General features: G+C 39.6%; 2 long non-coding RNA genes across 2 annotated transcripts; both read left to right on the forward strand.

The window, feature by feature from the left end:
• The first annotated feature begins 1,207 nt into the window (after positions 1 to 1,207).
• LOC130987041 (uncharacterized) lies at positions 1,208 to 4,330 on the forward strand. The gene is made up of 3 exons (XR_009089549.1): positions 1,208 to 1,530; positions 3,484 to 3,547; positions 4,090 to 4,330. It is a non-coding gene; the product is annotated as an uncharacterized LOC130987041 (long non-coding RNA).
• A 7,760-nt stretch (positions 4,331 to 12,090) lies between these two features.
• Positions 12,091 to 15,239, forward strand: LOC130987040 (uncharacterized). Its single transcript, XR_009089548.1, has 3 exons — positions 12,091 to 12,436; positions 14,393 to 14,456; positions 14,999 to 15,239. It is a non-coding gene; the product is annotated as an uncharacterized LOC130987040 (long non-coding RNA).
• The last annotated feature ends 8,992 nt before the right edge of the window (positions 15,240 to 24,231 follow it).

Raw genomic sequence — 24,231 nt, forward strand, 5'->3', positions numbered from 1 at the left:
CTTCTTTCCACGGACCGACTTTTGTTGAGAACTCTCGGCTAAGGTTTTGAATATTTCCTTTAACTCATTTGCCGTCTTCCTAGCAATGTTTTCTCCTGCAGTGCTGTCCACCATGAATTGGGCAGTTTGCACGAGCCCGTCATAGAAGAATTGTATCAACATTACATTGGTCAGTTGGTGCTGCGGGCAATGGCGGAGGAGTTCTTGAAATCTTTCCTAGGCCTCATGGAAGAGCTCGTCTGCTCCTTGGATGAAATTCATTATTTCAGCTATGATTTCCTGTGTCTTATGTGTAACACCCCGTACTTTTCCTATGTTGAGAGATAGTGTCTTAACACTATTGAGAGTACTGAGATGTCGAAATACGAGACTTTTTTTTTATGAGCAGATAAGACAGATTGTCTTTTAAATAGAAATACAAGTGAATAAACCGATGATGGAATTAGAGTGATGAGATTTGAGAAATGAGTTGAGATAGAGATGCTGATTGAATTAAGCTGAGATTTTATTTTATTTCCAACTACCGGGAATAGAGTTACCGGATACCGAGTTATCAGAGGTTGATTGTCCTATTAAGAAAATAGGAATAATAAGTTGGAAATAGAGTTGAGAAAGAAAGAGTGAGAACCTCGATGAAAATAGTCGGTTAGAGAGAGAGACGTTTAGTCTGTTTGTGTTTGCCGACTGCTTTGATGTGATGTTATGTGAAGTACGTGACTGATTGATTATGTGATTTTGTTACGTGAGTCATTTTAACCAAGTTATTATGATTTTTATTTGAGACTTTAGCACTTGGAATTTTTATTAAGTTTGCAAAGCAAGTGCAGTTTATTTTTACCGGAAAATCGAACGATGCCGGTTTATGGAAATTTTTCCAAGCATAATTTTTTTTAAATTATTTTTCCTATGATGAGGAATATTATAATTGAGTGAGTGCACTAATATTAGTGCTATAATTATTTTATTTTGGTCACATGAATAATTATACTATGGTACTTTATTAATGAGTAATATTTCCATAGTTATTGTGATTATTAATTGATCACCCTTCTCACACTTTATTTTAATTTCTCTACCATATGATTAATTCCCACATTTTGCCAAGTGTAGAGATTAATTGAGAGAGTAGAGATTGAGAGTGTAGAGATTAGAGAGAGAGAGATCAAGGCATTAATTGCCAATATTCTTTAAAGATTTTCAAATCTTTCCAAATATTCTCAAGATTATCAAATCCTCTTTAAAGATCACAAATCTATCCTAAGATTTCCAAGATCAATTCATATCTTGCTAGAGAAATTCTCTCTCCCCTTCACTCCAAACTTTCGACCACCACCTCTCTCTCCTCTCTCTCACATTTCCACCATTGACAACCATTAACGAGACCTTGGGAGCTTCACAAAATCACACCAAAATCACAAATCACCCTCTAAATCCCACCTAAACACCTCTTATCAACTTGAATTCAAGAGAATCCTTGAAGATTGGCTTCAAGACTAGAGAGAGAAAATTTGATATTTGGTGTAAGCTTGGGTAAGTGATCTCTATATTCATAGATGTAATTTGTGTGAGTTTGTATATGAGTATTCTTGAAAGATTGAAGCAAGAAAATCACCCCTTTTCTTTTCCTCAAATTTTCGAAAAAATGGGTATCTTACCCTTCAAAAATATTTCTTTTTCTTTCCTTGAATTGGGGTGAGAAAAGTGATCTATGATATGTTTGGTGATGATTGTGTGTTTTGAAAAGCTATGCTTTGAGATTCAAATTTCGATGGAAGTTAGTTTACCCAAAAATGGGAAATTTTGAGTCAATGAGTTAATAGATAAATTGATGGTGTAAATGAGTCTATGAGATGTATATGATGATGATTGATGGAGTAATTTGAGTATATGATGTCCATTGGAGTTTTTGATGTGAGTTAGTTTACTAAAATTAGGGATATGTGTATATATGCCCTTATTTGTAAATTGATGGTTTATATGTGAGTTAAATGGGTTAAGATTAATAGATATATGATGAGATTAAAGATCCATGTGAGTTCATAAAATGTCAAAGAGTTTAGTTTGGTAAAAATTGGGATTTTTCTTGTCTATGTGTTTAATAAATGATTTGGCTTAAGATATGTGTAATTGAGCATGATGTTGGTGTTTTAATATGTTTGATTAAGTCTATTGGAAACTAAGTAAAATTTTGACTTGAGTTAGTTTATGAGAGTTTTTGAGTTTTCATATTTTGAGAAGTCAATAATTGATAAAATGAGGTCTAATTTGCTTTATGACCATTTTGTGAAGTTGTCATGTTTTTGTTGAGAGTTTATGTGAATATATGAGTTTTTATTAAAGTTTGGTTGGTATGATTATAGGGGATTTATATGTATAAAATGAGTTATATGATGTATGAGGTCATTTTGAATGATTGAGTGTTTTTAAGCATGAAATTGAGAAGAGGATTGACTTGATACGGTTGTAGAAACGTTTTCCTTGAGATTTGAGTTAAGATGTAAAAGAGGAGAGTTAATTTGAGTATGATGAGTATTTTAAATGCTTTTGAATGTTTTTGAGTGTTATATGTGTTTAAAATGAACTTTGATTGGTTTTCTTTGAAGAAATGTTGAATTGAGCATTTAAGAGTTTGAGATGAGTTTTGGTGATTTTTTTCGTAGGCTACTGACCTACTGTGATCGACGGGTTGTCGATGTCTAATGGCTTTGAAAATTTTACAGCATGTCCCTACATGCGTCTTAAGCATACCGGTAAAATGTCAAGTCATTTGGACTTGATTTACTATTTTTACAAAATGCAAAACCAAATCTGCACATTTTTACCGGGAATTTCAGAGAACAGGGGACAAAGTCATTCATTTCAGTAGCTTCCTGTGTGATCTAGCTTTCCAAATTTTTATGGTATCAACCTTACTGTATGGGATAGATATCCACCAAATTTGAGCTCAGTTTGACAACGTTTACTATTTTTAAAAAATCAATGTTTCCGATTGCTCAAAACTGCCGAATATGGTAGACTGTGGTAAAAACGCCATATCTCCCAAACCACTTGGAGTTTCTGACTCTACTTTTTTTTAAATGAAACTAGACTCAAATACCTTTCTTTTGGTATGAGTCTGGAGTCCAGGAGAGGTCGGAGTCAGAACGTGTTAAATTTTGAAGTTGAGTCAGTGGGAAAACAGAACATGATTTGTTGATGTTTGATTGTATTTTCTTATGTGCCTTATGTGTTTGTGTTGCCTAAGTGTTTTAATGAGATTAAACGAGTCTTATATGAGAGATAAATCGAGACTTAGAACCATGATTTTCTTGAAACCTATCCTTGGACTTAAGGTTTTGAAATGAGTGAAGAAGTTTATGTAGAGTCGATTAAGAGATAGAATATAAGATAGAGCATGAGTTAAGGCATGAGTTTTTGTCGTTGAGTTCTAATCGAGATTCATTTTATGACATGAACCTTCGATGATGACGATGATCCCTGAAGACACGAGCAGAGCAGGGAAGTAAGTAACTCCGCTTTGACGGGAGTTTTTGAGTAAGGTCTTCAGGTGGGCAATATTTTGAGTATACATATATTATCCGAGCTTTCTAAAATGATTTGATGATATAATGACGTTATGAGCTTATCAAATAATTTAAGATAAATGATGTTGAGAAATGTTTGACTTGCCAATTTTTGATGTTGAGCTTGTATGTTACCCTCTACTGATGAGATGAGACGAATTCGGGTCCTGGGCAGTTGATAGCTATCCTGCCAGGGCTAGTGTACACTGAGGTGACTGTGAGCCGTTGAGCGAATCGGCCGGTCACGGTACTTGAGAGGGAGGCCTACTTCTCAGTACCTTTGATGATGATGAGTTGTAGATGCGGTACATACATGATGAGTACTTTGATAGCGCTATCGTTTCTTTATGATATCATGATTATGAAAACTGCATGCACAGATTCATTTACGCTAACTTTATTTCTGTGTATTGCTGAGATGTGGCAAGTTTCAAACCTATAGCTCTAAGAGCACCTTTCTTGTTTTTCGGTGTTTGCCCACTGAGTATTATGTACTCACGCCCTGCATGTATTTCTAAATGTGCAGGCTAAGCGAGGAGCGAGATTGGTCTGGTGCTGGCGGGGAATTGTTAGAGGATGTATTTACTTTATCGTATTTCCTTTTTGACGATAAAGTCTTGATAATTGATATACTTGGATTTTCTTTTGAAGTTAAGCAATGTACTCACGGTTATATGTCTTCATACATATAATCGATTCGCCTTTTGCTGCGATACTCTGCATATTATGATTACTTACGAAAAATGAGCGATACCCGTTTTGTTTTTGATCTTGAAATTCCTGATAATTAAAAAGTTATAACGACGTTGACGATTTTACCCTTGGGGTCATTTATGATGATTTTCCTTAGCATGCTTTAATGCGAGCTTCCGCTTGATGTTTGACCTATTCTTCTTATCATTTATTCTTTTAAAAATAGTCGTATCGATACTCGTACCCCACTATCACTAGTGTCGGGAAATCGGGCTGCGACAGGGTGGTATCAGAGCAGGTCGTCTGCTCTGAGTCTATTGCTTGACTGAGTTGAACCTTTGATTGTTTCTACTCTTTTAAAATTGAGTACTAGCCTAATTTGAATTCTTAGGCTAATTTGAGAGAGTTAGTTCGAAACAGAACCCCAGCACCCCATCTCCTCCGGCTTAACGAGGTAAGAGGTTGATGTTGTTTCTTGTTGCTTTCCTGTTGAGAGCTGAGTTTGATTTACTAATGAGTCATGTATTATTTTAATGACGAAAATTGTTTGAGATGATGAATTCTGATACGAGGCAGTTGATGTGGAATACGAGGAGAGATGTTGAGACTAGTATCCACGGGATTGACGAGGCTGAGGCCATCACTCACCTGAGTCCACAGCTGCCCCTCGAGTGGCAAGACTGGGCGGCTTCGCTGGTGCCGCAGTATATCAGGAGGACTGAGTTCGGGCGGTTTGTGAGCGCCGATTTTCGTGGTTTCATCGCGACGTTGAGCCACCGCTACCTTGTTTATGGCGAGCCACCTTCACCGCCGTATGGAGAGTCTGAGGGACCAGCCCAGGGAAGGGAGCTTGTTGTTGTGCCCCCACTTCCCGAGGAGCCGTTTCCGATTGCCCCTCTACCCCCAGCTGATCCGATTCCAATTTCTTTTGAGCCTGATGTTTCAGAGCCGATGGTCTTCGAGGCGTACTCTCCAGTGGTAGAGCATGACCCGTTTGCGTTTCTATCCCTTATTCTTTTTCCCAGTGCTGAGTTACCACCTGGGGATTTGACACTGGCAACGGCACCTTAGCCATTGCCACCTGTTGAGTCGGCATAGCCGATTGTTTCTGTTGAGCCTCAGATACAGTATGTGCCCTTTGATCCTTATCCGAGGGTTGCCCCGTTGCCTGAGCCGGGCACTTTGGCTTTTCAGACGTATATACACTCGATTTTATATTCACCGTCCCGAGACGCCCAGGAGGGAAGGTCTCGGCCAGTACACCTGGACAGTGATGAGGAGGACCCGGATGAGGAAACTCCAGAGATAATGGTTGGCCACGGACGGACCCAGCCATTACAGCGTCATATTACTGCCGACGGAGTCGAGACGGGGGTACCTATCCCCGAGGTGCCGATTTATGGTCCGATGATGGACACCGATGTCGAGGATGAGCCGAGCGACGATAGTGTCTACCGACTGATCGACGAGTACGAGAGTCGGGAGTCGGAGCCGAGCGAGGAGACGGAGCCGAGTGAGGATATGGAGGTTGACGATGCGACGAGCAGGATTTCAGAAGACGACGACTAGCGATCACGTGTATCTAGTAGACACGTACATGCGTATAGATGCATAGTCGATATATACGTATATGTATATATATAGGAAGAGAGGCATAGTATAGTGTGTATGTGCAGATAGTATATATCTATAGGTGCTTAGTACCTATGATGCTTGTATAGTTAGAGCATCATTATAGTGTTAGGACCTTTGTACATAGGATCCTACTTTTGTAAAAGACCTCAAGAGAGAGGCAATTTTCCATATATATATATATACCAGAGATGTTTATGACTAGAGAGTTTCACTATCTTTATCAGAGCTTTGAAAATGATGATGATGTTGATGCTTGATGAAAAATGAGAAATAGAGATTGATGGGAATTACGAACGATGATAGACGAGAATTTTAGAATTTTGAGATCGCACATGAGATATAGAAGTGAAGTGAGAAAAACGAGGATTTGTATTTTTGTAACGACGAACGGATAGTTTAGAAGTCAATAGTTATATATAACTCTTTTTCCTTTATAGTATACCTCCGAGAAGAAGAGGGAACCGAAGGAACATAAACCGGGAAGAAGATGAAGAAAAGGAACAGAGAAACCAACCGTTGAGATAATACGACGAGAGTTAGAGATTTCATCGCGATTTAGGGACACGACCCTAATAGGACGAACGTGCAATGGAGACATCATGGGATGCATAGATACTATTGACCAATTGTACTTCGCAATAGAGGTACTTTCACCGGGACCGTACGTATTATCGCTAGAGTAGTCATGAGAGTAGACTTATTGAGTCCCTATCCCGCTTGGTCGTATTTAAATTTTTCTGCATCCACTTGAACTCCCACAGGAGAAGAACTATTTACTATTGAGAAAATTTTTCCAGATCCACTGTATTTGAGCCTGACCCGTTTGTGTTGGAAATTTTTACCCCTTGCTTTAACAGTGGACAATATATTCATTTTCCACTTAGTGGATTGTTTCTACCTCCAGTATTGATTTATTCCTATCATATCGTATCTCAGTTTCATTCTAGATTCTGTTCTAGCTTTTGATCTTACCTTGATTGTAACTTCTTCATTATCCTTGAAATAGCACTGGCTATTATGGAATTTTTCCATTACTTGAGCTCGTCTTGTTCAAGATCAGACATTTTTATTCATCACATCCTAATCCCTACCACATCCGACAAGAGTTAGGATTGTCTAGGTAACTAGGATGGTATAACAAGAAGAGTGTCTGGAAGAAACACGATATATGGGAGCAGCCATAGAATATAATTATTACGGGACGAGCACGACTTTTCGATTATAGATTTTCTTATATTAGCCATGTATGCCGAAAGCTAACTAATTCGAGGATGAGAAGAAGTGATGCTAAGCCAGAATAGGCAACAGCAGATACAAGGAGATCGAGATTACAGATTAGAGCAGATAACGTTTTCGACGATAGCAGACTGGGATGATGACTAGTATAGAAGTAGCATCGTCGTAATAATAGGGGATGTTTTATTTTCGTTTTGCCCCACAATTAGTAAGAGTTCTCGAAAGAGAAAATTTTCTTATATGTCTATATGACGATGACCAGAGAGTCTCTATGCTTGAGTAGAGTTTTGAGCTGATGATTGCGATGATAGACATGAGATATGTCTTTGACGATGAGTTATGAGAATCGAGAAAATAATATGATGTCGAGTAAGAGTCTTACGATTTGTGAGTTATGAGAATTAGTTCTAAGGTTGATATATGTTCCCTTAGACTTTTGTCGAGAAAGAGAAACAAATTGAAAGAAAGAAATAGAGTTGATGATATGAGATAAGGCAATAAAACCGTAGCTGAATACGAACGTCAGTTTCGCGACTTGGTTCGGTATGCCACATATCAAGAAAAGATGAACGAGAAGATGTCAGGATTGTTTCGATCAGGTTTGAGATAAGAGGTTCGAGACGATTTAACGAGTCAGAATGCGGTTATGTGTACTGAAGCATTAAATAGAGCATTTGATATAGAACTGGCAATGCAGCCAGAGAACGTGATTTGAGTTTCAGCACCCAAACGAGTTAGAGCACACAAACGTGCAATCCATCCTTTTCTGGATGTGGGCAAAAAGGAAAGAGAGAATGGGACGACCGAAGTCAAGATCCCAAAAAGCCGTGGCAGAATCAGAATGCGCCACCACAATATCAGAACCGAGACAAACAGCCTTATGTTGGCCCAACTGCCCCAGAAGCAGTAAGCTTTCAAAGGACCGCGAGGGTTATCGCCTTGTTGAAGAGCAATAAACTACATCTGAGAGAATGCAAGATGAGACAGAATAGCTGTTACACCTGCGGAAGGGTCAGGCACTACTCGAACCAGTGTCCGAATCGTCAGCAAAGTGGAAGCGAAAGACGACCAATTCAGTTTCGACCGCAACTCGAAGCAATGAAGGGAATCCTATCGCTACCTCCACCACAGCGACAACAGCCAGCCTATCGACCACGTCAGTCAAGAAGGCAACCACCAGCCCCGCAGGCGAATCAACCGCATCATCAGAGACTGTTCACGCTTGAGCAGAAAGCACCAGACAAGAATAGAAGAATTTATCAGATATAGGCGAGTTGAATGATGTGCCCATAGTATTTTTGTTCGACACTGAACGTAGAGCTTGCTCCACAACCTCTAAAGAGTAGCCATACCCATAGGCAGAATTACTACGGTTTCATCCGTGTGACCTAACCTAGAATTTAAGTGAGAATCGATTAAGTTCGAGGCTAGAAACTTGAGATTGATGCCTATGTGGCACTTGGATATAATTTTGGAATGGACTGGTTAGAGGAAAACCATGCAAAGATACAATGCAAGGAGAGACGAATATCTTTTCAGCCCCCTGGCCAAGAACCCGCTTCCTTCATTGGCATTGAGAGAAAATGGAAGAAGACGCCGATCATCTCGGCGCTACAAGCAAGAAATCTCTGGCGAAGAAAAGGATTCAACCGCGTATGTTGTATATTTAATCCAGAGAGATGAATTCGAGGCAAACGTTGACGACGTACCAGTCGTGTGAGAATATAAAGACGTTTTTCCTGAGACTTTACCAAGATTACCCCCAGATCGACAACTTGAGTTTACGATCGATTTAGAGCCCGACGCAACACCAACGTCGAAAGCGCCGTACAGAATGGCCCCCCTACAGAGTTGCAAGAGTTAAAGCTGCAACTCCAAGAACTTCTAGATATGAGTTCCTTTCGACCTAGTGTTTTTTCGTGGGGAGCACTAGTTCTTTTTGTTAAAAAGAAAGATGGAAGCTTGAGGCTGTGTTTCGATTATCGAAAGTTCAACAAAGTGACGTTAAAGAATAAATATCCGTTACCCCGGATCGATGATCTGTTCGATCAACTACAAGGAGCGAGCACCTTTTCAAAGTTTGACATGAGAACGGGATACCATCAGCTGAAGATACGATCGGAAGATATTTCCGAAGACGGCATCGCATATGCAATATAGCATTACTATAAACTCAATGATGTTTGGAAGATATGTCTTTCGGTTTGACAAATGCTCCGGCAATATTCATGGATCACATGAACCGCGTTTTTCGCGAATACCTAGACAAGTTCGTGTTAGTCTTCATAGACCATACCCTGATTTACTCGAAGAATAAACGAGAACACGAAGAGCATTAAGGATCGCGTTAGAGAGATTGCGAGCTGAAAAGCTTTATGCGAAGTTAGCAAATGTAAGTTTTGACTTGAAGAAGTCAATTTTCTCAGCCATATTGTTTTGCAAGAGAAAATGAAGTAGACCCAGCGAAAGTTCAAGCGGTATAGGAGCGGAGACCGCCGACCACACCGCACGAAATTCGCAGTTTTCTGGGATTAGCAGGGTATTATCAACGTTTTAATTACGGCTTTTCGAAAATCGCTAAGCCATTGACGCACCTGCTAAAGAAAGAAGTCAAGCTCGTTTAGACGAACGAGTGTGAGCGAAGTTTTCAAGGGCTGAAGAAGAGGCTTACTATTGCCCCAGAGTAGCTGTTCCGAAAGCGGATCAAGAGTATGCAGTTTATACTGATGCATCGAAAAATGGTCCAAGATGTGCACTGATGCAAGAGTGAAAAGTTGTAGTGTATGCTTCGCGACAACAGAGACCACACGAGATGAGTTATCTAACGCATGATTTAGAATTAGCAGCCGTAGTGCATGCTTTGAAGATTTGGAGACACCTTTTCCATGGAGCACGATGTGAGATATACACCGATCATAAAAGTCTCAAATATTTCTTGAGCAAATTATCACCCTGGAAAAGCTAACGTTGTAACCAACGCGTTAAGCAGAAAGAATCAGGGAGAGTTAGGATTTCTCCTTACTCGAGAAGTGAACCTAATCAGGGAATTCGAGAAGATGAATTAGGAGGTAGTAATACCACCACAAACGACAGAAATAATAATTTCTGCACTGAACGTTACACCTGACTTACGATCGAGAATAGTCACAGCATAGAGAGTGGATGAGAAGATGGAAAGATTGCGAATAAAGATTCGAACCGAAAAAGTAGAGAATTATGAAGAGACGACAGATAATGCCTTTTTGTTTAAAAGAGAATGTGTATACCCGATAAAGAAGAGTTGAAGAATGAATCATGAGCAAAGCTCATGATACCCCTTACACCGCACCTGCGAAAAGTATAAAGATATGCCAAAACTGAAATGACGTTTTGAATAGAGATTAAGAAGCGAGAGATGGCATCTTTCGTAGAAGGATGTTTAACGCGTTAACACGTGAAGGTGCCACTTTGGCAACCTTATACAATTATACCTATTAGAGACTTTCACAATAGAAATGGAACCGCATAGCCATGAATTATGGCATCGATTAGCAAAATCGAGAGAAGAAAATCAAACAGTTGAGTAATCACTGATAGATTCTTTCGACGTTAGAAACGATGATAGAAACGATGATTATGTGAGTTTTTCCCTATCTCGGGGAGCATGTTATTTTCGAGTTAACAAGAACTCAAACCAAGATATATAGGATCGTATGATGTATTAGAGTAAGTAGGCTATGTAGCCTATAAATTAGCGTTGCCTCTGAGCTTCGCGAACGTCCATGACGTTTTCCATGTTTCTCAACTGAGAAAGTACGTGTTTGATCCAAAACACGTCATCCATCAAAAAGAAGTGTCCTTGGAACCAGTTTTGAGCTACGAAGAGAGTGACCTGATGCTATGCTGGACCGGAAGATCCAACATTTGAGGAACAAGTCGATTCCTTGGTAAAAATCCAATGGAGACATCACGGTCAAGAAAAAAATCAACATGGGAACTTGAAGAGAAGATGAAAGAGAAGTACCCAGAGCATTTACCCGAAGGTGAATAACTCAAATTTCGGGACGAATTTTTTTTTAAGGGGGGTAGGATGTAACACCCCGTACTTTTCCTATGTTGAGAGATAGTGTCTTAACACTATTGAGAGTACTGAGATGTCGAAATACGAGACTTTTTTTTTATGAGCAGATAAGACAGATTGTCTTTTAAATAGAAATACAAGTGAATAAACCGATGATGGAATTAGAGTGATGAGATTTGAGAAATGAGTTGAGATAGAGATGCTGATTGAATTAAGCTGAGATTTTATTTTATTTCCAACTACCGGGAATAGAGTTACCGGATACCGAGTTATCAGAGGTTGATTGTCCTATTAAGAAAATAGGAATAATAAGTTGGAAATAGAGTTGAGAAAGAAAGAGTGAGAACCTCGATGAAAATAGTCGGTTAGAGAGAGAGACGTTTAGTCTGTTTGTGTTTGCCGACTGCTTTGATGTGATGTTATGTGAAGTACGTGACTGATTGATTATGTGATTTTGTTACGTGAGTCATTTTAACCAAGTTATTATGATTTTTATTTGAGACTTTAGCACTTGGAATTTTTATTAAGTTTGCAAAGCAAGTGCAGTTTATTTTTACCGGAAAATCGAACGATGCCGGTTTATGGAAATTTTTCCAAGCATAATTTTTTTTAAATTATTTTTCCTATGATGAGGAATATTATAATTGAGTGAGTGCACTAATATTAGTGCTATAATTATTTTATTTTGGTCACATGAATAATTATACTATGGTACTTTATTAATGAGTAATATTTCCATAGTTATTGTGATTATTAATTGATCACCCTTCTCACACTTTATTTTAATTTCTCTACCATATGATTAATTCCCACATTTTGCCAAGTGTAGAGATTAATTGAGAGAGTAGAGATTGAGAGTGTAGAGATTAGAGAGAGAGAGATCAAGGCATTAATTGCCAATATTCTTTAAAGATTTTCAAATCTTTCCAAATATTCTCAAGATTATCAAATCCTCTTTAAAGATCACAAATCTATCCTAAGATTTCCAAGATCAATTCATATCTTGCTAGAGAAATTCTCTCTCCCCTTCACTCCAAACTTTCGACCACCACCTCTCTCTCCTCTCTCTCACATTTCCACCATTGACAACCATTAACGAGACCTTGGGAGCTTCACAAAATCACACCAAAATCACAAATCACCCTCTAAATCCCACCTAAACACCTCTTATCAACTTGAATTCAAGAGAATCCTTGAAGATTGGCTTCAAGACTAGAGAGAGAAAATTTGATATTTGGTGTAAGCTTGGGTAAGTGATCTCTATATTCATAGATGTAATTTGTGTGAGTTTGTATATGAGTATTCTTGAAAGATTGAAGCAAGAAAATCACCCCTTTTCTTTTCCTCAAATTTTCGAAAAAATGGGTATCTTACCCTTCAAAAATATTTCTTTTTCTTTCCTTGAATTGGGGTGAGAAAAGTGATCTATGATATGTTTGGTGATGATTGATGTGTGTTTTGAAAAGCTATGCTTTGAGATTCAAATTTCGATGGAAGTTAGTTTACCCAAAAATGGGAAATTTTGAGTCAATGAGTTAATAGATAAATTGATGGTGTAAATGAGTCTATGAGATGTATATGATGATGATTGATGGAGTAATTTGAGTATATGATGTCCATTGGAGTTTTTGATGTGAGTTAGTTTACTAAAATTAGGGATATGTGTATATATGCCCTTATTTGTAAATTGATGGTTTATATGTGAGTTAAATGGGTTAAGATTAATAGATATATGATGAGATTAAAGATCCATGTGAGTTCATAAAATGTCAAAGAGTTTAGTTTGGTAAAAATTGGGATTTTTCTTGTCTATGTGTTTAATAAATGATTTGGCTTAAGATATGTGTAATTGAGCATGATGTTGGTGTTTTAATATGTTTGATTAAGTCTATTGGAAACTAAGTAAAATTTTGACTTGAGTTAGTTTATGAGAGTTTTTGAGTTTTCATATTTTGAGAAGTCAATAATTGATAAAATGAGGTCTAATTTGCTTTATGACCATTTTGTGAAGTTGTCATGTTTTTGTTGAGAGTTTATGTGAATATATGAGTTTTTATTAAAGTTTGGTTGGTATGATTATAGGGGATTTATATGTATAAAATGAGTTATATGATGTATGAGGTCATTTTGAATGATTGAGTGTTTTTAAGCATGAAATTGAGAAGAGGATTGACTTGATACGGTTGTAGAAACGTTTTCCTTGAGATTTGAGTTAAGATGTAAAAGAGGAGAGTTAATTTGAGTATGATGAGTATTTTAAATGCTTTTGAATGTTTTTGAGTGTTATATGTGTTTAAAATGAACTTTGATTGGTTTTCTTTGAAGAAATGTTGAATTGAGCATTTAAGAGTTTGAGATGAGTTTTGGTGATTTTTTTCGTAGGCTACTGACCTACTGTGATCGACGGGTTGTCGATGTCTAATGGCTTTGAAAATTTTACAGCATGTCCCTAAATGAGTCATGAGCATACCGGTAAAATTTCAAGTCATTTGGACTTGATTTACTATTTTTACAAAATGCAAAACCAAATCTGCACATTTTTACCGGGAATTTCAGAGAACAGGGGACAAAGTCATTCATTTCAGTAGCTTCCTGTGTGATCTAGCTTTCCAAATTTTTATGGTATCAACCGTACTGTATGGGCTAGATATCCACCAAATTTGAGCTCAGTTTGACAACGTTTACTATTTTTCAAAAATCAATGTTTCCGATTGCTCAAAACTGCCGAATATGGTAGACTGTGGTAAAAACGCCATATCTCCCAAACCACTTGGATTTTCTGACTCTACTTTTTTTTAAATGAAACTAGACTCAAATACCTTTCTTTTGGTATGAGTCTGGAGTCCAGGAGAGGTCGGAGTCAGAACGTGTTAAATTTTGAAGTTGAGTCAGTGGGAAAACAGAACATGATTTGTTGATGTTTGATTGTATTTTCTTATGTGCCTTATGTGTTTGTGTTGCCTAAGTGTTTTAATGAGATTAAACGAGTCTTATATGAGAGATAAATCGAGACTTAGAACCATGATTTTCTTGAAACCTATCCTTGGACTTAAGGTTTTGAAATGAGTGAAGAAGTTTATGTAGAGTCGATTAAGAGATAGAATATAAGATAGAGCATGAGTTAAGGCATGAGTTTTTGTCGTTGAGTTCTAATCGAGATTCATTTTATGACATGAACATTCGATGATGACGATGATCCCTGAAGACACGAGCAGAGCAGGGAAGTAAGTAACTCCGCTTTGACGGGAGTTTTTGAGTAAGGTCTTCAGGTGGGCAATATTTTGAGTATACATATATTATCCGAGCTTTCTAAAATGATTTGATGATATAATGACGTTATGAGCTTATCAAATAATTTAAGATAAATGATGTTGAGAAATGTTTGACTTGCCAATTTTTGATGTTGAGCTTGTATGTTACCCTCTACTGATGAGATGAGATGAATTCGGGTCCTGGGCAGTTGATAGCTATCCTGCCAGGGCTAGTGTACACTGAGGTGACTGTGAGCCGTTGAGCGAATCGGCCGGTCACGGTACTTGAGAGGGAGGCCTACTTCTCAGTACCTTTGATGATGATGAGTTGTAGATGCGGTACATACATGATGAGTACTTTGATAGCGCTATCGTTTCTTTATGATATCATGATTATGAAAACTGCATGCACAGATTCATTTACGCTAACTTTATTTCTGTGTATTGCTGAGATGTGGCAAGTTTCAAACCTATAGCTCTAAGAGCACCTTTCTTGTTTTTCGGTGTTTGCCCACTGAGTATTATGTACTCACGCCCTGCATGTATTTCTAAATGTGCAGGCTAAGCGAGGAGCGAGATTGGTCTGGTGCTGGCGGGGAATTGTTAGAGGATGTATTTACTTTATCGTATTTCCTTTTTGACGATAAAGTCTTGATAATTGATATACTTGGATTTTCTTTTGAAGTTAAGCAATGTACTCACGGTTATATGTCTTCATACATATAATCGATTCGCCTTTTGCTGCGATACTCTGCATATTATGATTACTTACGAAAAATGAGCGATACCCGTTTTGTTTTTGATCTTGAAATTCCTGATAATTAAAAAGTTATAACGACGTTGACGATTTTACCCTTGGGGTCATTTATGATGATTTTCCTTAGCATGCTTTAATGCGAGCTTCCGCTTGATGTTTGACCTATTCTTCTAATCATTTATTCTTTTAAAAATAGTCGTATCGATACTCGTACCCCACTATCACTAGTGTCGGGAAATCGGGCTGCGACATTATGATTCGGATAGTACTTCAACATGAACTTCTCACAAGCTTCTCCCCAAGTAGTTATGGAGTTGGGCGGCAGAGATAACATCCACGTCCTCGCCCGATCCTTAAGTGTATAAGGGAAACACTTAAGCTTTAGTTGATACTCCGTAAGATTCAGTAGTGGGATGGTTTGCACTTGAGTGCAAAAATCGCGAATGTATTGCAGAGTGTCTTCACTCGGCATCCCGTGGAACAGAGGTAACAAGCTTGAATCATTCGGCTTCAAATTGTAATTTATGACGGACCGAGTGAAATCTCCCATATATTCCATATTATTTAGTGCCATCGCTTCTTTGTTGTGGTTGGCACGCTCTTTTTCTTCCTATTCTTCGGGCAGGTCTGTAGGCTCTTCTTCTTCCTCTTACGGGCTGCTCTGTACGGTTAGAGTCAGAGCTCGCTAGCAGCTCTGTAGGCTTTTCTTCTTCATTTTCTATGGTTTGCTCTGGAAAGTCAGAGTCAGAGTCAGATCCAGAGCCAGAGTAGAAAGCGTCTGCTCTGTCTCGCTCCTTTCCCTCAGAGTCAGACTCAGAATCGTCTGCTCTGTCTTCTGCGAAAACTCCTTTGCAGCTGTTCTTGCTGAAAATCCCTTCGCTCCTACTGTGCAATGGAGACACAAGTTTGCCTTTCAGACTACGGCGTCCCTGCATGCACAACACTAAACAAACGGATCAAACGCATCGGCGGGAGAAAGAAAAGTAAAAACAAAACGTAAGTAAAGAAAGCAATAAAAAACTAAAAAGAAAGTGACACAACTAAACGCCTAAAACTTTTCCCGACAACGACGCCAAAATTTGACTCAACTAGAAACACCTCTAGATTGACTTGCAATAGAACAAGGACATCCTAGCGATGGTAAGTTGACCCAGTGTCATCTCTCAAGGAAGATCTGTAAGGGCTTTTAGTTATATCACAAGAAAACGGTAACCTTTGATTATTAAACTAAAACTTATAAAGTAAACTTAACGTGAAATTAAACTTGTAATTAACTGGGCATAAAATAATGACATCAAGAACGTAAGCAAAAGGAACTACTAAACCCTAGGCAAGAATTAAACTAACTTAAGAATTTAAACGCTTCTAACTAAGAATTTAAATAACTTGTAAATAAAAGCTTCTAATCTAATTAACATAAACTAAATTGCATAATTTAAAGCAAAGCATAAACATAACAAAATTGCATAATTGAAAGCTAAACATAATTTAAACGATGCAAAGAAATTAAAATAAATACGAAATACCATAAACTTCTCGAAGGTGCAACCACTGTCACTTGATCACAACTCGAAACAAAAACTAAAGTAAAACGGAATTAAAACTAACTAAAATGAAAATTTAAGAAAACTTGAAGAACAAAGAAAACTTGAAAAGCCTAAGTCTTTGGTTGCCTTGCGGAATGATGATTCTTCAAGGTGGAACGAAAGATTAGGGCAAATGATTAATTCTTACAATGAATATTAAGACCCTATTTATAGACTTCTTTCAACCCTAATTACCATCAAAAAGGCCTTGCAAAACTGGACTTTTAAAGATAAGCATCGTGAAATCAAAGAAAAGTCCAGCTAGCAGCGTGCTCTGCAAGTAACGGCAACTCTGGCAAATATTTGCCAACTCTGGAACCGTGCTAACTCTGGCGGTCATGGCAGAGCTCGAAGTCAGCTCTGGATAGTTCAGCTCTGGTGAGTAAAGTCCGCTCTGGTAAATGAGTTCTGCTCTGACAAGTTTGTTCTGCTCTGAAGAATTCAACTCTGATAATGGAGTTCAGCTTTGGAGATAGTTAGCTCTGACTATGGAAGTCAGCTCTGCTCTGATACAGACCTATCTGCAACTCTGCTCTGGCGCAACTTCTCAACTTTGCTCTGGCGCAGCTTCTCACCTCTGCTCTGGCCCCCAAGTACGCAATTATGACCCAAAATCTCCAACATAACACTCTTCCATCTATAAAATCATAATCTCCTGCAAAACATAAAACAAACCCATAAACGCATCAATTTCAAGGATATTTAACTCAAAATAAGCACATGCAAACCCCCAAAATAAGAACAATTAAGCATAAATCAAGAACTGCCCGCTGACGAAGAAAATATTGCCATGCTGCTGTCAAAACTCTAGTCTGCACCAGTTACCATCACAAGCGAATCAGCCTTGGAAACCCTCGACTCCAATAACGGCGTCGAGGCATGAAAATGAGAATCCTTGGTTGCGACAGACACGGAGAGAGACTGAGGAAGGAACGGCACATTCATTATCGGATCCCTAGTCCCCACCGAGGGCGCAGACGCCATTGGGACCAAGGCCGAACGATCAACGCACAATTATTGCGCCGCCAGGCCCACGGATGAAACCCTAGTTGCCGCCATGATAATATCAGATGCGAGAACTTCCGGGAACAGAGAGCAATCACGGGATAACTTGAAGCCAAAAGGCAAAGCATCGCTGGAAGAGGAATCCGCAAGAGAGCACGGAGAAGAAGACGTCGGAACCGAAACAATAGCTTTAGGGTTAAGCAGCGGCGGCTGGAGGGAAACTCTAGGCAGAACTTGTTGATCACTAATTTCTTAGCAACAAATACCGCAACTAACACGGTGCAATTGTAGCAAATAATCAGTAACCGAGTATCGTATCCACAGAGACTGTAAAACGAAATTACTCTATCTATTTCCTAAACAGACTCTAACAGTATGCAGGTAAAACAATTATGAAGGTGAATTACGAACTAAGATTAACTAAATAAAAACTGAAGAGCATATAAATAACGATACTAACTCAAATGTAAGGAAAACTCTGACCCTAGGGATGTACTTTCACTAATCAACTACATGCATTCAACCTATTGATTCAATTACCAATTTTAATCCAACCCTGATGAAAGATCACTATATTATTCACAAGCTTCTCTAACGAACTCCTATGAACGTAGATTAATTAACCCCTTTTCGCATTCAAGACTCCAAGGAATCAATTAACTCCAAATAGCACATAAAGAATAGCTTCCTATAGCTTCACCTATCGCATTCAAGATTCAAGGCTAACACTATATCATGCATTCCTGAATCGGCTGAACAATTATCACATTCAAGACTCAAACTGAACAGCTAGACATGTAAATTATTGGCCAAATAATTCACAAGAAATTAAGCACCAGGAATCATGAATCACATGTTGGAAGGCAAATTGATATCAATAAATCATACACACATAATTAATCAGCTATGTACAAACCCTAGGTTCAGATTAAAGAACTAGCCAGACATCGCAAAAGAAAACATAAACATAATAAATAAGAAAGCGATTGTAAAAACTAAATTATATAAAAACTGAATGAAAACGATTGTAGCGGCTTGAATCTTCAATCTTGATCCAAGCCTTGAAAACTGGAAAGCTAAAATATTCTAAAGCTATAAAACTGAAATATGAATGCTAGGGTTTTCGGTATCTCTAGATAGGTCAAAAGAGGACCTATTTATAGTTTTCAGATTTCCTTCGATCACCATGGAAGTTGCCATGCAAAGTAGAATTCTAAAGGTAATAGAATCGTGTAAAATAAGGCAATACTCCGGCTGGATGCGCACTCTGGAAAATACTCCCACTCTTGTCAAATTCGCAGCTCTCGCCAGAGGAACGGCTATCGCCAGGGGAACGGGTCGCGCCAGAGAAATGGCTATCGCCAGAGGAATGGGTGATTTCTCTGCTCTGTCTTATTTCTCTGCTCTGCAGCGCTTCTCTTCTCTGGTGAACTTCTCTGCTCTGGCTGCTGAGTCAGAGCTAACTTTTCTCCTCTGCTATGACTTGGTTCCGCTACTCTGAAGATTGATTTCTCTGACTTTTGAGCACTAGGCTTCGCTTCGCTGCTCCGACTTCTCTCCCCTCTGCTCTAACTATCGACTTCTCTAGCGATTGGTTTCTCTGCTCTGGTGAGTTGACTTCACTGCTCTGGTCTGGCTTCTTGATTTCGCTGCACTGGAGATGTCGCCTCTGCTCTGGAGATGTCGATTCCTCTGCTCTGGAGATGTCGATTCCTCTGCTCTGGAGACCAGAGCACCTAGAAAATGCCAAATTCATCCAAAATTCTCCAAAATTGCATTCTTCCATCTCGAAAGCCTAAATCTCCTGCAAAGCATAAAATACACCATAAAACGCACCAATTTCCAGAAGATTATCTTAAAATACGCACATACAAACCCTTGAGAATAGAGCAATTTAAGCATAAATCACTTGTACGTTGGTGTGTAACGGAGGAAAATCGACTGGCCAGAACAACCCGCGGAAGAACCGCCTAGGCGGCGGCGGAGAGATTCCCTTGAGAGAGAGAGTGACGCATCATCCTCTTTGAGTCTTTAATAACCTTACTCGAGAAATAGGATTACATTATCAACAATGGAAATTCGAAATTCAAAAGTCAAATTCTATATCTTTCCGCCATGCTGGAGAATTGAGAGAGAGCGAAGGACTGGATGAGCTTGCTGGCGGAGAAAGGGTCGAAGAAGAGGCCGATGCGAAGCATCTGAGCCTAACTCCCAAATTACAGAAAACAACAAAGATTTCAAATAGCAGCAGGATGTTCATTCATTAGAGAAAATACAACTAGGGTTTTAACCTATTTTATGGCACGCAGGCCTTCAGTTATGTTAGCAAACAAAAAGAAACAACTGGACCTGCTTCCTAACAAACTCCCTGGGACCAACAACTACTTTATCATCCAAAGATATAATCCTTGAGTTTGACGGGAAGCCTAGTAACTCTTGTGGGCTTTGAGTGGTGTGGACCTTTCTCCTTGTTGATTGGGTTTGGGCTAGTGGTATCATTGGACTTAACTGGTTCGAGTATATCATTCCCCACCTTATCCTCAAGGTGAAACTTGGGAAAATCACGCTTGAAGTCTTTAAGATCCTCCCACGTTGAGTTCTCCGGGGGCTCGCCTAACCATTGAACCAAAACTTGGGGACGCACCTTGCCTCGAGAGAGTATGTGACGCGTCGAACAAACTGCTATACGGGTAATCACCGGCTAGCCATGCATCGAGTCTGGTGGCAGTTGATAAACCAACTCTCCTTTAAAAGGCTTCAAGGTAGAGACGTGGAAAGCTGAGTGGATGCGGCTAGTCTGGGGCAAGTCCAAGTGGTAGGCCACAACTCCAATTCTCTTTGTGATCTGGAATGGACCATAGTAACGTCGCGCCAGTTTAGAAGACACGCGACCAGCGACAGAAGTTTGGCGATAAGGTTGTAATTAGACTAACACCTTATTCCCAACCTGGAACTCCAGTTCATGACGCGCATGGTCTTTCTTTTGTTTCATACGCTGCTGAGCATGGACAAGGGTAGCTTTGAGTTGTTTGAGGAGTTTATCTCTCTCAATCAGTAACTCTTCAATAGCTTGAATCTTGGATGAACTAGACACATACAAAGGAATACTCGGAGGCAATCGGCCATATAAAGCTTGGAAGGGGGTCATACGAATACTTTCATAGTATGAGGTGTTGTAGGAGTACTCTGCCTAATTGAAAAATTGAAGCCATGTGGTGGGCTTGGCGTGGAAGAAGGCTCGCAGGTACTGCACGATGCCACGATTGACCACCTCCGTTTGGCCGACCGTCTGAGGATGGTAAGCGGTGCTATGACGGAGCTTAGTACATGAGAGCACGAACAATTGTTGCCAAATTTTACTCAAGAAAACTAGACCGCGATCCGATATAATCGATGATGGGAACCCATGATATTTGACTACGATATCCATAAAGAGAGCAGCTACTGAAGAAGAGGTGAAGTGCGTTGGTAGCGGCCCAAAATGAGCAGAGTTAATAAGACGGTCAACCACTACCAGAATCACCGTATAATGGCGAATGAGAGAAAACCCAATGATGAAATCCATGGTGATATCCTCCCATACTCGGGCAGGAATTGAAAGAGGTTGCAACAATCCCGCCGGCGGTTGTGTGGAGTACTTCGTTTGTTGGCATGTTAGACACGTAGTATTCAACGAAACTGCGCATTTTTGGCCAATAGAAAATTGCACCCAGTCGCACAAGCGTGCGCATGACCCCACCGTGACCACCTATAGGAGTAGCATGAGCCTCATGTAAAAAATGAGGAATGAGGGTGGATGCAGCACTGATATAGTACCAGCATCCAAAAAATAGAAGTCCCACTTGAATAGAGTGTTAGGTCCTGAGGGTCTCGAATAGGTGTATGAGGGGGGGGGGAATACACCTATAGGCTATTTTTAAATCAATCTACCGACCTCAATCAGAGGGATCTCAGTCAGAGATCAAAACGAAACTTTACAAGCAAACAAAGACGCTTGTTTTACTGAAATCAGTTTTGACCAAACAGGGTCGACGACTGATACTGAAAGCTCTTCAGTAAAGAGTTATCAGTTAAGTTGCTAGAACTTAACTGATGCAAGTAAGGGCTTCAGTCGTGTTTGCTAAAACAGAGATGATACCACTCTTCCTGACTATCGAAGATAGATCAGTCAGACTGATATCATACGCAGCGGAAATTAAACTTAGTTTCAAAATAGCCTCGGTGGAGCAAGTTGTTGGTTATGGTTTCTCTTTGCAATTAGTCAGTGTTCAGTTTTATCAAATGAAATAACACAAGTAAGAATGTAAAACTGAAAGCTGTAAACAACACAGAGACTTTTACGTGGTTCGGAAAAACCCTTTCCTACATCCACGGTTGGTTGATCAGACCAACAATCCACTCCGCAAGTGCTTAACAGGTGCACTGCAAACCGAACCGTGTGCTTGCCGGGTGCACACAACCGTACACTGAAGAAAACCCTTCTTCAGTACCCGCGCTTCACTCGCGTAGGATTTCCCTTGCTTAACACAACCCGTGCTAAGACTCTCAGAGTCAGAAAACCCTTCTGACCTCCGAATCACTCAAAACACTCTTATGGGGGGGGAGGTTTGAACGAGTGCCAACTATACTTACAAAGAACAAGTTCTTTGAAGCAAGTTTGACCTTTGGCTTCTGGGTAAACAGATATATGCCTAGGGTCTAAGAGAATGTATGTAATCAGCAGTGACTGATTTTGGCTTTGGAATTCTCATCTTCGATTCAAGCTATTTGGGAGTTTAAGCTTAAGGCTGAGTAGCAATTTCGGCAGAGCTTCAACTTATGTTGTTGAATCGGTGAAGGTTGAAGTGATCATCGAGCGCTATTTGTAGGAGAACTCTTGAATAGATCTGTTGGCGTAAATCATCCTCAAGATTTCTTCTGTTGGAGAGCAATTCGAATTTGGGCTGAGGCTTCAATCTTCGAGGTTTCTTGTCTGGGTGGAAATGGCTCTCTTTGATGGACAGGAGATGTGACGTCTCTGAAAAGTAACCACCAGATAGGAATGACCTCTGCAGAGATAAGATCCTGAGATCTCTGCATTTAATGTGGCTGTACTTGTGCGTACGTGGCTTCCTCTGAACGTTGGAAGATCAGTCTTAGGAGGAATGTTCAACTGATACTTGACTTTAGTATCAGTCTTTTGCGCGCATTAAGTAATCAGTCTTCAACTGATTCTACAACTGATACTTCAGTTGGGATCTGCAGTCTTCAGTCCTTCGTTCTTCAGTCTTCAATCTTCGACACCGCACACTAAACTAGAAACGAACTCTAACACTTGAGTTCTAAACAATTCTAGTCTATTACAATTAAGTCCTATGATTTTTGGTATCATCAAAACAAGGGTTAGGATATTCAACAAGGTTCCCAACAATTTCCCCCTTTTTGATGATGCCAAAACCACACAACAGTTCTAGACAGCAAAAAGACTGAACTCACAGTACAAGTTCTAAACATGGGGTGAAAACAGTTCCCCCTTAACAATAGAACCTAAAAACTTGTACTTAGAGTTAAGAATGAAAACAGTTCTAAAACAGAACAAGGAGAAGACAGAAAAACCATAATCAGAGCCTGGACAAAGAGTCATTGTCTTCAGGTTGAGATAAAAAAGAAGTTCTTTTCATTAATGAAGACTGATAAGCCATCAGTCGAGGTACAAAGCAAGACTTACATTGGAGTAAAAAGAAAAACAAAAACATCATGGGAAACCCATGGACTCCAGCAGTCTGCTTGGCTGCGCCTTGAACTTCTTGATCTTCATCTTCTGTCTTCGTGTCTTCATGTTCCTAAGCTTGTTCCACTCTCACTTGTGTTCCGTTGATTTGAGGTCTTTACTGGTACGTCGTCCTTACAACTTCTGGTGATCCTTTGTTGTCTCATCATCAGTCAAGAGCTAGAGGACAGAAGTAACCTTAGGGCAGGTAAGGTTTCTCTCTAACTTCTGACTTTTCCCCTTTTTGGCAACATCAAAAAGAGAGCTGACGATGGAGGCTATGATCGGATGGGACTTCAACTCCGATTCCCAAGCATTCGTGGGAGAGCTTGGAAATGGAGGATTGATCCTGAGATGCAGAAGGAAGATGACGCCAGTGGAGAAGTGGAGAGATGAGAAGAGAGACGGAGAAGCGATGGAGACTGAGAGATAAAGAAGAGCAGGGTGAAGGAAAGGAAAGTATGCATAGCATGTTAGAGATAAACATGAGATGCAGCTATGCATACAATCCGGAGGGCGAATAGACAGCCGAGAAGAGAAGAATTATAGGAGTGTGAGAAGTGGGGAGAAAAAGTGAAGGAAATGCATGGCGAGGCTTTGATGAAAGAAGTATATCAAAGCGCGCCTCGTCATACATGGGGGAAGAAGGAGGTGAAGATGAAAAATCGAATCAGTGGTAGTCGTGAGGACTAACAC

The sequence above is a fragment of the Salvia miltiorrhiza genome, chromosome 5, assembly GCF_028751815.1.
Source record: "Salvia miltiorrhiza cultivar Shanhuang (shh) chromosome 5, IMPLAD_Smil_shh, whole genome shotgun sequence".
Lineage (NCBI taxonomy): Eukaryota > Viridiplantae > Streptophyta > Magnoliopsida > Lamiales > Lamiaceae > Salvia > Salvia miltiorrhiza.